The 16168-nt window shown below is 36.3% G+C and overlaps 1 protein-coding gene across 3 annotated transcripts in view; it reads left to right on the top strand.

Annotated features, from left to right (window-relative positions):
• Window positions 1-16168, top strand: part of PIK3C2G (phosphatidylinositol-4-phosphate 3-kinase catalytic subunit type 2 gamma) — a 351683-nt gene that overhangs the window by 294136 nt on the left and 41379 nt on the right. The gene's annotated exons all lie outside the window — the stretch shown is intronic.

Genomic DNA, 16168 nt, shown 5'->3' on the forward strand with positions numbered 1-16168 from the left:
TGTTAATATTTTTTCCTCTCTCCTTTTTTTCTGAAGGTGTAATCAAATATAAGTTAATCCTTTTCACTGTATTCTCTATGTCTCATGCCTCTACTCTTGTATTTTTTTATTCTTTTATTCTCCATAACTTATTCTCAGTACTTTCTTCTGACTTCTCTTCTGAGTTATTTATTCTCTACTTATCCGTGTTTAGTATACTGTTAAATCCATCCTTTGAGCTCTTAATTTCAGTTATGATATTTTTCAGTCTTAGAATTTCCTTGTTTTCAGTTTCTTGTTCTTTGCTAAAAATTTGAATTTATTTAAAAATAAATTTTAAATATAATAATAATATATTTAAATATATATATTTTATTTATTTAAATATATATATATTTAAATATATATTTAAAATAATAAGCATAGTTATTTTTTTAAGATTTCTTTATTTATTTGAGAGAGAGAGCAAGTGAACAGGGGAAGGGGCCGGCACAGGGGCGGGGGGTTCAAGCAGGCTCTCCGCTTAGTGGGGAGCCCAATGCAGGGCTTGAGACCCTGAGACCTTGACCTCAGCTGAAATTGAAAGTGGAACATTCTACCAGCTGAGCCACCCAGGAGCCCCTAACCAAAGGTCTTTTTAAATCTTTCTAAAAACTTCAGTATTGTGGCTCATTGCATGTATATTTCTATTGTCTAGTGTTTCTACTAGTCTTTTATCATTCAGTCTTGATCCTTTGTAAGCCTAGTTATTTTCCTTTTTATTGTGGCCAGATATTGTACTGCAACATCTTTTGTAGAAATAATTGGAGGCCTATGTTGCTGTTATCTTGTACTAGAGAACTGTAATATCTGAGGACATTAACAGTCTGGGATTGCTGAAATTCAATAGCAGGGATTCGGATTTTTCAAAACCAAACTGTAGCTTTTATGAGGGCTTATTTCTGGCTCATCTCTTTCCTTAGATGTGAATTTGATTCTAAATCCAAAATAAGACAGATTCAGCAAGAGCTTCCTTGGCAGCTCTGGATTCTATTTCCTCTCCTATTATCTCTGCAAAGTAGGTACTGCTCAACCTTTCAGCCCTTCCACAGTTCAAACCTATATCAATAAACACCCACAATAAAAAAGTAGTGCCAAAACTCTTTCACGTCTCCAAATCCTTGCCCCAGACCCTAGCCTGGTAATTCTTCACTATCTTGTTAGCTCTCTGATGTTTTCAAGCAAAGTTTGAAAAACAAATTGTAATAATCCAATTATCATCAGCAGGAGGTTTGCACTAAGTTACTTAATCTACCATTATCAAAAATAGGATTCTAGAACTGCAGTCCTTACCCATATTACCCTCAGCTTTCAGAGCTATCTGCCATTCTGCTCTTCACCCCCATCCTATGCTCAAATATGCCTTTTCTCTCATACGGAACCATTTCAGAGGGTCTAGGTCTATTGACACTTTCCATATGAAAAAATATTTAAGGAGTTCTTGGTGAGGTGTTTGGTATACTCACCAGGGATTCTGAGAATAGCCTAGAAAATTGAAGAGAAATATCAGACCCCAGTACTGCTCCCCTCATTCACATGAGTCAAAAACAGCATTCGTAAGATCTCCCCACCCTATTCACACATATATATGTATATAAGCTATACACACATACCCATATTAAAAACTCCTTATGAATGTTCAAGGCAGCACTAGGTCTCTTTAACATTAGGTGTTCATATAACTATCTGCATGAGAGGTTTCTATGAGACAAATGCTAAGTTTCAGAAGCAAGTACCAAAGTAACAGAATCCTCCAGAGTTCTTGAACAGACACAGAGCCCTTTACGGATCATCTAGAACACTATCCCTAAGGGTACAGAGTGCACACCTGTTACGGTTTTTTGCCTTTTCAATCAAAAATGGAAACCATTTATGGAATATTCTTAAGTAATTCACATATCTAGAGTCACTTTGATGTCACTAGTAGGAGCCCATTTCTAATATTAATCATGGTAGCCAACAAGCTACCATATTTATTTTAAAAATCTAATCTCTGGCATTCAATATGCTAATTAATAAAATGCCCATTGTTGGAGTTGTGAGTGAATGACAGAAGCACTTAAACTGACTGCTGCTAGTATGGGTTTCCCAATTAAAATATTGTGAGCCCCGTCTTTTCTCTTCCCCCACCCAGGTGCCCCCTTGGTGCAGGCTTGTTTCAGACATATACAGGCCATTTCTGAACTCTGCAGTCTTAATTAAATGCCAGCAGCACTTGGATTATACCATGTGTATGATACATAATATCATGCTGTACATGTAGATACATAGTTTAAGCTTCAGCAAATTGCAGGCACTGTAATAGGAGGGCTAGACTAGATCCCACACTGGGATTTAAAAGGTCAAAGAGTCCTGTTTCACTTAGTTGTTCCTTCAAAAACCTTTCCTCTCCACTTGGAGCTTAGGAAATTCATTAGAGGAGACCAGTCATGGCTTAAATTTTTAAAAATTACATGCTATGTAGCAGAGTAAATCAGTGTATGTCAAGGAAACCTTACTGAAATTTAAAAATACAATATGTTAATGAATGTATTAAAAATTCTGTCTCAACTGTAGGTTTGCTGATTTAGGATGTTAGCTTACTGCTGTACCTCCAATTGAGTAATATTGTGGTTTGATGAGAATCAGACCCACTTAAAAGAAGAAAATCTCACAATTCAGACCATAAAGGGTCCAGTGGCTATTAGAAAACAACCCCAAATTGTCAATAATGACTATGTTTAATTCCACATAGTCAGGAGCAAGAGATGAGATTTTTCAAATCCCTATTACTGGTTTCTAAGACTAGTGGTTCTCAGAGCACAGTTTCTGGACTGTGCTAGGAACCTCACTGGGGAACTTACAAGAATGCAAATTTTTGGCCCCATCCTAGACAAACTAAATCAGAAATTTTGGCCATTGGCTATTATTTTAACTTTATTTTTAATAATCTCTATACCCAGCATGGAGCTCAAATTCGTGACCCTGAGATTAAGAGTCACATGTTCTACCAACTAAGTCTGCCAGGGGCCCCAAATCAGACATTTTGGAGATGAGGCCCAGCAGTCTGTGTTTCTAACAAGTTGTCTGGGATGTTCTGATGCACTCTGAGAAAAATTACTCATGCCATAGATTTCTTTCCTTTTTTTTCCAGTTTGGATATGGCCAGACATTTGGCCTTCAGTATAGTAAATACTCGTGTTCCCTACTATATTACTGGCTTATAGCAAATATGGACTCAAGAAGATTGTGCAACGATATGATTTCCAGGCTAGTAGACTCCCAGCTGGAGATGCTATTTTGTATCAAAGGACAAGTGGCTGAGCACTTAGGTAGGCATACTTAACTCAATTCCAAGTGAGTTAGAGAAGACATCCCAGAGAGTAGGACATTCAAGTTGTTTTTAAAGGGCAAATAGGCGTTAGTAAATAGAAACTGGGAGAAAGTTACACTAGATAGAAGGAACCCTAAACACACATCCATTATGGTTATGTGCTCTTCTCTAGTTTTGAAGCTTAAAGAATTCAATGACTCTATTTATTCAATTATTACCCATTTATAGCACAGTTACAAACCCATCACTAGTCAATAAATATTTTAAATGAATAATAACATAATCATTAGAATATATTAACCATAGATTTATATTGCTTTTCAACCCTAAAAGATTGAAAGTTTGCATCTGAAAAGTACTTAGCAGCAATCTCTTATTTATTCTTATATCCTACAAGTTTGCGTTTTTTAAAGAAATTAGCTCATGCTTCCAAAACATGTCATTCATTTATGTTTTACACAGAAACTACTAAACTAGTAAGTAATAAATGTTTTAAAATTTGTAGAAAAAATAGATGGCAGATGAGTGGCTCCCAGGCAAGGTGAGCCCTCCCGTCCCTTCCCTTGCCCACACTTAGTTTTTCTTCTTGATCAAACACATAATAAAGAGAATGTTTAGAGGGACACCTGAGTGGCTCAGTTGTTTAAGCATCTGCCTTTGGCTCAGATCATGATCCCAGAGTCCTGGGTTCAAGTTCCGCATGGGAGTCATTGCTCAGCAGGGAGTTTGCTTCTCCCTCTACCTCTGCCTGTTGCTCCCCCCGCTTGTGTGTGCTCTCTCTCTGATAAATAAACAAAATCTTGAGAAAAAAAGAGAATGTTTGGAATCTAAAAAAATGAAGATAAATAAATATAAAAACAAATTTGTATAAAATATTGAAAATTTGGATGATGTTACAAAATAAAAATTAATGTAATTTTGGTATTTTTCCTTAGCCCAGCATATAATCCCATATGAGCCCCATGACAGGGACCTCTGGCTTGCTAGAGAATAAAGTTGAGTCCTACTAGGTGCTAACTTAGAGACAGATTCTTCTGGTTACCTAGTACAGAGCCTAGGAATACTGCCTGGCCATGCTTCTAAAGGATGAGCATTAATAGTGCACTGAGTCATAATTGTGGTCTTCAGAAAGACCACTCAGAGCACATTTTTAATATGTTTGTTATGAACAAAGAGAAAGAAATAAACAGTATGTGTTCATCATGGGAATAGAACTATGTAATGAGGAAACTGAAAACAAAGATGTAAAATAATTGCTGAAAACAATATTAGGCGGTAGTAAAACAATACTATAATAAATGGTTATGTGTAGAGGGGTGCCTGGGTGGCTCAGATGGTTAAGCATCTGCTTTCCGCTGGGGTCATGATCTCCAGGTCCTGGAATGGAGCCCCATGTTGGGCTTTCTACTCAGCGGGGAGTCTGCTTCTCCCTCTGCCTCTCCCCCTGCTTGTGCTTTCTGTCTCCGTATCTCTCTCAAATGAATGTAAATAAATAAATAAATAAATGGTTATGTGTAGATACATTGCGAATGCATGAATTTAAACTATTGTCCATGCATACTCAATATAAATTGTATCCTATCTTTTAAATATATTTGGTTTTATGTCTTAATCAGTGAGTAATGGAAAATGAAATATAACTGAAGCTTCTGCCCTATAAGATTTAGGCACCTTAATTTATTACATTGGATTTCAAGTGTTTTTGTATATTTAAGAAGATAGAATGTTGAAATCTTTTTAAGTAAACTTTATGCCCACCATGGGACTTGAACTCAGGGGTCACATGCTCTACCGACTGAGCCAGCCACGTGCCCCTTTTTAGAATGTTGACATATTAATCTACCTTACTTATTCTGCCATTTTCTGAAGTCCATGTCCATTACCTATACTATAGTCCAAGGGTCTTATGAGTACGGCAGCTGGCTATAAGGGAAATGCTGAGGGGATAGTGGATGGGATGATATGTATGCTGAAGGCTGCCTCACTGATTATACTAAAGCTGTTTTAAGGGCTATGCCTTTGCAGAATAATTGGCAAAATATCTAGTAACCATGGCAGGTGCCAGCCTTTAGCTTATTTAGGCAGAGACAAGTAAGTGTAAAGTGGAGAGAACTTCTGATTTCTGGCCCTAGCGTGAATAAGGAAAATACTGAGATCTGTTTTCATGTGGCAGCAGGCTTTCATTAGGGAACTCTTGAATGTATCTGTTCACAGGTTAAGTTCATATGGAAGTGCTAGCAGAGGACTGTTATGAGAGAGGAAAGCAGAGGAGTCAGACATAGCAAGTAGGGAACACTTGCACAAGTACTGCTTAACACAGCAAGGCTTAGTGAATATTGTTGCCCATCACAATTGTTGCTGCATACACGCAGATGAGTGAAATCACCAGACGCGGAGCTCATAGGATTCATCACATTCGCCTTTGCTAATGTGCCAACTAAAGTACTCCTGACACCGTAGGAAGAGATATTTTATTTTGTTTTCTGTTGTTTTTAATCTCTGTTGGTCAGTATTTAGAAATAAGAAAGCTGAAGAAATTTCAGGCACCACACTGTTTTTTCCTTGGAGGAATTAAGGTCTAAGAGTTGAGTAAGGGGAAACAAACAAACAAACAAAAACAAAAACCAGAAAGAAAAAGAAGAGGTATTTATATCATCAAACATGAGACACTATTGTAAAATAATAGATCCTAGAAATGCTCCAAGTGAGAATGTGTCAGCCAGCTTCTAACACTGGACTTCCAAAAAGGGAATCCCATTTGTCTCTTACAAAAGGAAGCCAAAATTATAGGTATGCCTTCTGCCAAAGTAACAGTCCCCTAATAATTTAATTGAATTTTGCACAATGAGTAGAGTACATTAAAATACCTTCCTGAGATGTAAGTCCTTTATCCTTTTATTAGTTGTCATTTCTATACTACAAAATAAATAAAGTACTGCTGTATTAATAAAACTCAAGTCAACAAAAATTAAATGTGGATGCTAGCATAATAGGGGCCACTTTGGAAAACTACTGTATCAGTCATTCAACAAATGTTTATTGATTGCCTGCATTGTATACTGTCTGGCCAGGGAGGGGATCAAAATAGCAGCTAATGATCAATTTTTTTTTTTTTTAACAGTTTGAGGAGGTTTTAAAAAGTATGCTGTGAGGCCCAATCCTTAGAAATGCTAATTCTCTGGGTAAAGAGTGACATTTAGGTATCTGTATTATTTCTTATTAACATAAGTGATTTCGATGCACAGCCAGATTTGAGAAATTCTATTTTAGAAAGTCAAAAGGTAAATCAGATGTGGGCACTGCCCTAAGGAGTGTACAGTCCTTGTCAATGGTCTGTCTATGTAGATAGGTGCCAGTGGCTCCATAAAGACTTTAATAACTTCGTACATTGGCTTTCCCCCCTTATTCCTAAGGAACTTTGTGGGACTTGATATAATTACTCATTATATGGATTACATGGTAATAGAACAATAATAATTTGACAGCGATATCATCAAATGCTGATTAGCATTAATAAGCAGTGTGACCTGCCTAATCATCCAAATTCTTTGTGTGTAATGCATAATGTGGTCAGTTTTCAATTATCTTCAAATGGATTAATCATGGTGAATACTTCAGTGTCTCCATCTGTTGGTGGACACTTCCCTGATGCAGTCTTTTTATATACTGGAAATGAAAACTTATTTTAAGATTCACTAAATAAAGGTTTCCAGGTGGCTCAGTCAGTTAGCATTTGCCTTTGGCTCGGATCATGATCCTAGGGTATTGGGGTCAAGTCCCGCAACAGGCTCCCTGCTCAACAGGGAGCCTGCTACTCCCACTCCCTCTGCCACTCCCTCTGCTTCTGCTCTCTGTCAAATAAAAAGGTAAAATATTTTTAAAAATTAACTAAATAAAACATTATTGACCTAAAAATCACATAAGTTGTTTCGATGTAAAGGGATTTTTTTTAGATTTTTTTAAAATTTTGTATTATTGATACAGTTTTCCCCTGTAAACATAGTTATGTACATAGTTATCTATATAAACACCAACATCTATAAAGTCATGAATGTAACATGAGCATTTTAATTATTTTAAGTGATGTGAATGACTTAGGGGAAATTTTTATACATGCACAAGTTTCCTTTCCTCTTCTAATAAGAGGTTTAAAGTAAATTCATATTCGTGCTGAATATTCCTGGGATAGAATAATTCCCATCCTGGCCCCAGAAAAACCCATATAAAAATATTTTTCTTCTTTTCTTAAAGATATTATTTACTTGAGAGAGAGAGTGAGAGAGCATGAGGTGGGGAGGGCCAGAGGGAGAAGCTGACTCCCTTCTGAGCAGGGAGCCTAATGCAGGATTAGATCCCCCACTCGGGCTCCAGAATTATGACCTGAGCTGAAGGCAGTTGCTTAACCAACTGAGCTACCCAGGTGGCCAAAAATATTTTTCTTCTTGGAGTGCCTGGATGATTAGCCAACTGGTTAAGCATCCGAATCTTGGTTTTGGTCGTGATATCAGGGTCGTGATCTCAAGATTGTGATATCAAGCCTCACATGAGGCTCTGTGCTCAGTGCAGACGTGGCTTAGGACTTTCCCTCCTCTGCTCCTCCCCACTGCTTGTGCTCTCTCCCTCTCTCTCTCTCACTCCCTCTTCAAATAAATAAATAAATAAATAAATAAACAAAATACTTTTCTCCTTTCATAGCTGCTTGTCATATGGCAGTGTAGGAAAAGCAAATAATCCTACTATGCCTAGACACTGAAACTCATATTCTTTTTTAGTCACATTAGCACATTTATTACTAAAATATGTTTAGTAATAAACATATTTAGTATTTGTAACTATTTAAAATATTTTATATCACGGTACATAACTTTGTCAAGAGTTTTTAATTTGTATTGGGCATGTATAACATTACTATGTATAACTCTCTAAATTAAGAGCTTTGAAGAGATTCAATTCATACCATATAAACTTTATTCTCAATGCACTCATCACCATTATAAACACATACATTCATGAACATAAAGAAATGTTTAGCCATGAATGGGAAAAGGAGGGGAGGAAGTAGAAGATATAGCTTGAATATAAAATGGGACCATTTTATCTTGTTAAAATCAACTGTCTTAGTCCCTTCTAGGATCATTCCCAATTCTAAGCACTCTTGCTTTTTGTCCAGGAAATGAGATAAAAAATCTGTTTTAAAGTCCAGTGGTGGGACAGATGTCTTGGGGGCTTTAATCTAATGACATAAGAGCACCTGAGATAGAGGGATGCTTGTAAATCTCTGAGACCATGTCTCTCTGTCCGTCTGTCTGTCTCTCACTCTCATTCACACACACACACACACACGTATAATCTGTTGATAAAAGAAAATAGGCATAAATGAAGACTATAATTACATACTTCCTCAATATCTCTTCTGATGAGATTGGAAGCATCAGTTTAGACATCCTAGTCCTGTATCTACCTGGGATTTGTTTGTTTGTTTAGTTTTACTTTCTTCTTTCACGCTAATAGAAACTTTTTTCCTTTCATTGTAATTTCATTCCTCAAACAAATGATAGTTGTGATAAAAGAAATTGTTTTTGCTTTAAACTTTGCTCTGTTTTGGTGGAATTGTGTTGCCAACTAACTAAGATCTTAATAAAGAACATATAAACATAAAGTTATAGCAAATGAGGGGTGCCTGAGTGGCTCAGGGTCCTGGAATTGAACCCCACATCGGACTCTGCTCCATGGGGAGCCTGCTTCCTCCTCTCTCTCTGCCTGCCTCTCTGCCTACTTGTGATCGCCATCTGTCAAATAAATAAATAAAATCTTTAAAAAAAAAAAGTTACAGCAAATGATGGCAGTACCTAAAATCACCTGTATCTACATTTACTTCAGCTGAGATATATAACCAGCTGTTGTTTTTTAAAATTTTAAAGCCATATTAATTGTAATTTCTAGCTCTTCGTGGGATTGCTGTTCATTTCTGAAAGCCTCTTAAAATAAGGAATAGTATCACTTATGGTTTAGCAATGTTATTTTTTTTAAGCAGAAATCAAATGTCAAAATAAATCCAAATGGGTAAATCCTATCTTAATAGCGAACATATGTTTCTTGTTCCCCACTTGCTAAACCCAGATGTTAATTACTACATTTGTCACTACATTGCTCTTTTCCTTTTTGGAGCTGGCTGAGATTACGTTGCAGGCAGGATAAATGTCGCATGTCTACCATCAGGAAAACCAAGATTATTTTTCAGAGTCTAGTGAAGTGTACTGATGACATTTTAGAATCAGAATTGTAAAAGATTCTTTAGAAGTTCACCATTCTTCACAGTGTCATTCTTCTATGTAACTCCAGTACAAATACAGTGTGTTGAACTACATTAAAGACTGGACATTCTGACAAGCTGCTTTATGAAAAAGGCAATAAAACAGAATTACTATTCAACTGTGATTTAAAACTCTTATGGGAATTCATTTTTAAATTCACATCTTTTACAATTCATTTTTAAATTCACATCTTTTACAGCCTTTCACAGTGTTTGAGATAGATTTAGCTTATTGTTTTAACTCACTGAAACTAAATCTTGCAGCCAATTCTAGATGTTGGCTAGCCAGTTAATAAATGGGAATACTTAATGTGTTATTTTAAAGTGAGAAAAAATTGATCTCAGTGTTATATTACATTACTTCTGATCTTTGCAAATACTATAAGTCTCTGTAGTCTTTGAGAGCAAGAATATGTTTATATGATATAGGAAAAACACTGAAGTTTTCAACAACTTTGAATTGATCAACTTTCTCAAAAATCAATCATTTTAAATTGCAAATGGCTTTTAATAGAATTGATAAACATATTAATAAGATTTCTGAATTTAGCAAAAAATAAGCTGATAGAGACTTTAATTTTAAAATTTTTTAATTGGCTTTCAAATTTGCTCTGTGTAGACTGCATTTGTAACTTTAAAGTACATTAAATATTTTAAAACCATTATTAGATAAACATCTGCTCTAAAAATATATATAGTAACCTCCTAAAGCATTCAATATAGCCTAATCCAGTTACTGGAACCATTAATATATCAAAGACCAGTAACTTTAGAGTCCCTGAACAAATCCCAAACTTTTATTAATTTACTCACTAAATACATAATGTTCCATATAGGAGGGATGTTCCAGATATTTGACAAGCATTAGGGCACAGGCACTGATGGGTCAAGATAAGTTGCAATCACTAACCCACTATTATGGCCATACAAGCTAATATTGGTTAAGTATTTGCTGTGATGGAGAAAACTATAGGAGGTCAATAGAGAGTGGGGGCAAACAGGAGTTTAAGGATTCTTTTTTTTTTTTTATTGTTTATTTGACAGAGAGAGAGATCACAAGTAGGCGGAGAGGCAGGCAGAGAGAGAGAGGAGGAAGCAGGCTCCCTGCTGAGCAGAGAACCCAGGACCCTGGGATCATGACCCTGAGCCCGAAGGCAGAGGCTTTAACCCACTGAGCCACCCAGGTGCCCCCAAACAGGAGTTTAGATCAAAGTATACTAAGTTTGAGTTCCATATGAAATTTCTAATTAGAGATGTCAAGTGGAAAATTGAATGTCTTGAGCTGAGGGAAAAAGAGAGGCTGGAAATAAAAATATTGGAGTTGTCAGCAAATAATTGGTTTTCAAAGCCATGAGATTGGATGAGATTATTTAAGATGAAACATGAATATAAAAGAGAAGAGATCTGAGGGCTAGACCATGCAACATACCAATTTTAAAAGTTGAGAGGATGGGAGAGAATCAACAAAAGAGGCTGAGAAAAAGCAACTTGTTGGAGACCAGAAGTATCTTGTTGAATTGAATTGAAGAGAAAAACCCATTTTAAAGAAGGAAAAATCAGCCATTTCAAATACTACTGATGGGGCAAAATTTGGGAATTGGCCACTGGATTTAGCGAAATGCATATTATTAGTGAATCTAATAAGAACAGTTTGATGGAAGTGTTAGGAACAAAACCTTGATTAGAACAGGTTCAAAAGAGAATATGAAAAGAGGAATTTGGGATAGAAATTAGAGAATTATCCTTGAAGAGACTTTGCTCTAAGGATGAACAGGAAAAAGATAGTGTGCAGGGAAATGTAGGTCAGGAATTTTGTTTATTGAACTAAGTCATAGCATGTATGTATGCTGCTAGGAATATCCACCAAAGAAGCAAAAATTGATAATGAAAGAAATGAGAACTTAACCAGAGACCAAAGTGTTGACTTTGAGTAGAGAGCAGAGCATGGGATCTAGTGCCCAAATTCATCTCAGATTAAAGCACAGATAGTGCTTTAATTACATCCATGTAATAGAGAAAAGGATAGAAATGAGGTAAGATAACAGGTGTGCTGGTGGAAGCTTATAGAAATTCTTTTCCATTTTTTCTGTCAATAAGGAGACAGCCTTGAGAAGACTGAAAGAGAGGGAAAGTGTGTGGGCATGTTGGGGAGCAAGGATAAGTTATTAGATAGACCTGTAGATGAATAGAGGAATAAATGGACTACTGACACATATAGCTTGCCAGAAAATCTTAAAAACCAACTTGAGGGTAGTGGGCATGAGGTCATAGTAAGACCAACAAAGTGTGGTTGGTTGAATGCTTTTCTCCAGGAACATTCAGCAGGCCTGCTGCAGTTGCAGAGTTGGCAGAGCATAACCCAGGTTGGGTTACTGACAAATATATAATAAAATAAAAGGAGAGAGGGCCAAACAAGTTGAAAGAAATATGTAATGGAATTATTAGTATCAATCATGAGATCCAAATTGTCCAAGAAGGAACATGAGAATATGAAATGAGTAAGGCCAGTGAAAAGGTCTTAGAGTCAACAGATTGTTTGAGTTGTATAACTAGAGGGAATCGGCTGGAAAGGAAGAAGATGGTGATAGTAGACTAAGCAGCTAGAAGTCAAGGTTAATGAGAGATTTCTTCACTGATCAAGATCAAGGGAACAGGAGTGAGTGACTGAGTGGGATGCAGAACAAAATCAATGGATGAGAAGAATTCAAAAATAAAGAAGGTAACCACAGGGAAGGATAATTTATGTGAATATTAAAATAAGTATGAATTATGACAAGAACTATTGAAGACAATACAATGTTCCAAGGTGGAAAATGTTCAAGGAGTGAAGATCAGTGATCTAAAGATCAGTAGACAGGTGCAACGGCAAGTGAGGAGGGCAGGATAGTCAGCAGACACGATCTTCAAAGCAGAGTATTTTTATAAAAAAGAACAAAGGGAGGTTAGAAGACCAAGGAGATGCAAAGAGGAGACCTACCTCACAACCAGCACTGGGATTATAAATAGAATGGGAAAGAACACAAATGCCATTTTAGAGATTTAGTGGGAAATCAGAATGGAATGCTCAGAAAATACAATATATTGAGCATATGAGGAATTTTACTGATGATTATTCTCCTAAACTGGCTGCTGTTTTTCTCCCTTCCTCCACAATGCTACACTGTCATCTTTCTAAAAATATCTAATTGTGATGCTTTTCTGCTTAAAATTCATCAACAGGTCACAGTAGTTTCAAGCTTGTGTAGCGTTACCATTTTCTAGGACTCCTACAGAATTCTCTCTACCCACATCTCCTACCTGTCCCCCATATGCATTCTTCACATCTGTAGGCCATTGGCAATAGTAACATAGTTGGTCCTGGGCTTATTGACTACTCTCTACCACTCTTTGTTTGGGGGCTTTTTTTTTTTTTTTTTGGTACTAGTTTCAATCAGTGAATCACTTATGCTATCTAATATTCAATTTTCCCACTTCTGGAATAAAGTAATTAAATCCAGAGTGTTTTGTTTTTTTTTTTTTTTTAACCTGGGAGATGATTATCTTTTGAAGGATTAAGCAGGAAAGCAACATTCCTCGTAACGTAAGAATCTCCTAAGTGTATTGCAGGACATTTAGGATAAGTGGCCTTGCCCATTAATTGCCAGTTGTATCCTCTGAGACAACCAAAAGTGTGCTCACACATTTTCTAGACACTTCATATTGTAGGGTAGTGAGATAAAATGCAGGCCATCCAGTTAAATTTGAATTTGAGATAAATGTTTTTTTAGAATAAGTATGTTGTTTATGTACCATATGTGGGTGTGGTGCATAAACAATGCATTTTGGAACACTGGAAAAAAATAAAATATTATTTTTAAAGAAAAAAGAAAATAATACACATATATGTAAAATACAGTGAAAGGAAAAAAAATAGAATAAGTATGTTATGAATACTGCATGGACATCCTCTCTTTTTATTTGCTATATCTGCCAGCCCTACATATGGGCAATACTGTTAAGTAGGATTACACTTGCAGTTCATGTAAAAATGGCACCTGTAAAGTTGCTCAGTATAAAACTTACAGAGCTAAATATAGCCACATTGCTTAGGAGTCACTATAAACCCAGTTGAGAACATTGATCTAAGTTCTCAGTAAGAACAATTGTAGCTACTGACATTTCTATAACTCAAACTACCCAGTGGTGTAATGTGCTAAAAAGAAGAAGGAGACATGCCCATAAGTAAAGTCAAGTCAGAGAAAATTTTAAAATCAATTATTTTAAGATCCAGCAGCATTACTTATCCTATCCTCTTCATCCCTTTCTTTGATTTCTGCCTCCCTTGACGCTGAATCATGTTTCTCCTCAAGAATGAAAACAATCTTGTTACAATAAGGAATTAGTATTTAGTATGTCACCCACACCCGGAATTACAAATGAGGATATGACAGTGTAAACACAAGGGAATAATTAGCTGGTGGTGACATTTCAGATACTAATTGGGAAGATATTCTGCCTTCTATTGAAGTTTAATAACCATTGGGTGGTGAGGCCAAAATGTTGCCAGAGAAGAATAATTGACAAGTTGTCAAAAGGCCAAAGAAGGTCAAATTTTCTTCAACAAATTCTGCACAGTCTTAAGTTTGTCTTCAAGCTTTCAAAATAAGAAAACTTGGTTTAGTCAGCATCTTGAATATGGATACATTTCTTGAGGATAGAGTCTTATTAAGCAAGCTCACAAGAGATCAATACATAGAGATCAAAATTGGTAATTAATTAATTTACGATGTATAAAATTGCTACATAGATAAGAATATTTGTATTAGAAAAGCAATGTATTCTATATCTAAAGAGAGATCTCAGTTCTGGTTAAGAAATATCTTTTGAGCAAAAATACTATATTAGATATGAGTGAATAAATGACAATCCCTCTTTTGATACCTTATTGACTAAACTAAAGGAATAGGAAAGAAAACAGGTGATAAACCTTGGGCAAATGGGTGGATAGAAGTGGAAAGGATGGATAATGGAATGTGTAGAAAGATAAGGAGGTGAGAGAGCACAACACACTTGAGGAAATAAATATAATTCATCCATAGTTAAGCATAAAATAACTGGAGGAGAAATGCTGAGAGATGAAGAGGGAAAATGAGCATTATCCCAATCAAGGAAGGTCATACAAGCCTTGTGAAGCAGTTGACCTATTTCTTAAGAGCAATGGGGAGCCACTGTCAGATTTTAAGCTGTTAACTGTTAGATTTTTACTTTGAAAGATCAGTTTGACAATTAAATGGAGAATAGATTGAATCAAAGGGTAACAGGATAAGGCTTAGAGAAACACTCTGCTGTAATTTGGGTGAGAAGTAATGATGCTGGAAGTCAGACGCATACCTGAAAGGAAGAAAATGGATGGTTGCGATATTTAAGAATTAAAGTCAGTAAGACTTAGCAATAAATATTACGTGTAGAGTAAGGGAGAACAGAGAGTCTAAAAAGATACACCCTATTTTGAGTCTGGACATGAGAAGAAGTAGCAATTTGAGGGCAAAGAAGATGCATTTATTGGTGCACTTTTCAGTTTTAATTGTCTTTCAAATAGTCAAGGAAGCCAACAAACAGGTATTATGAAATAGCAGGCTGAGCTGAGGAGACAGATCTGGGATTAAGGTTTAGATTTGTACATCATTATAGAAGCCACCAAAAGGGATAAATAACATCACGCAGAAAGAATGGGTCAGTAATTAGAGAAATGGCCTGGAAATGAGGAACACTAGAACTTATATTACAAGCAAAAGAAAAGGAGCCTGAGGAAAAATAGTTCAAAAAGATATATAGAGAGAGATGGTGGGACAGATAGAAGCAAAACTGAGAAAACTTAGTATCATAAAAGCAAATGAAAGAGAGTTTCTCACTAAAAATGGAACAGCTATCTAAAGGCCAAGAAAATCCTCCACTGGATTTGGAGGGGGGAAAAAAAGACATTTGAAAAGTAAAAGTTGTTAAAAATAATGGTAAGAGGGGTGCCTGGGTGGCTCAGTGTGTTAAGCCTCTGCCTTCAGCTCAGGTCATGATCTCAGGGGCCTGGCATGGAGCCCTGCACGGGGCTTTCTGCTCAGCGGGGAGCCTGCTTCGCCCTCTCTCTGCCTGCCTCTCTGCCTACATGTGATCTCTCTCTCTCTCTCTGTCAAATAAATAAATAAAATCTTAAAAAAAAATAATGGTAAGAACATTTCTGGATGACAGTTTGTGGCAGAAAACTGAGTGTTATAAATCATAGAGTAGAAATTGAAGAAGTTGAAGCCGTATGAATGTTGGCAACTCAAGATTTGTCAAAGAGGTGGGAAATAACACAGGGTTTGAAAAGGGCATTTGGGAGAAGGTACTGTTCATGTGTGAGTACACTTTGTGTGGTTTGACTCTTCTGTTTGTTAGTTGTTAATGAAGAGACTACTTTATGTTGATGAGAAAGAAAGGAAGAAGGTAAATCTACTGAAGTATAGACTGAGATATTCCACAAGGTTCCTGAGAAGGAAGGACTAGAATCC

Source organism: Mustela nivalis, assembly GCF_964662115.1.
Source record: "Mustela nivalis genome assembly, chromosome: 7".
NCBI classification, from domain to species: domain Eukaryota; kingdom Metazoa; phylum Chordata; class Mammalia; order Carnivora; family Mustelidae; genus Mustela; species Mustela nivalis.